Raw genomic sequence first — 512 nt, forward strand, 5'->3', positions numbered from 1 at the left:
ATATGTTTATATTTGTTTGCCTGTGTATCTATCTATAGGCTGTCCGCCTGCCTGTCTATAGGCTGTCCACCTGCCTGTCTATATCTATCTATAGGCTGTTCATCTGCCTGTCTATAGGCTGTCCACTTGCCTGTCTATATCTATCTATAGGCTGTTCATCTGCCTGCCTATAGGCTGTCCACCTGCCTGTCTATATCTATCTATAGGCTGTTCATCTGCCTGTCTATATCTATCTATAGGCTGTTCATCTGCCTGTCTATAGGCTGTCCACCTGCCTGTCTATATCTATCTATAGGCTGTTCATCTGCCTGTATATCTATCTATAGGCTGTTCATCTGCCTGCCTATAGGCTGTCCACTTGCCTGTCTATATCTATCTATAGGCTGTCTGCCTGCCTGTCTATAGGCTGTCCACCTGCCTGTCTATATCTATCTATAGGCTGTTCATCTGCCTGTCTATATCTATAGGCTGTCCACCTGCCTGTCTATATCTATCTATAGGCTGTCCATCTG

The sequence above is a fragment of the Octopus bimaculoides genome, chromosome 6 (assembly GCF_001194135.2).
Source record: "Octopus bimaculoides isolate UCB-OBI-ISO-001 chromosome 6, ASM119413v2, whole genome shotgun sequence".
Taxonomy (NCBI): Eukaryota; Metazoa; Mollusca; class Cephalopoda; order Octopoda; family Octopodidae; genus Octopus; species Octopus bimaculoides.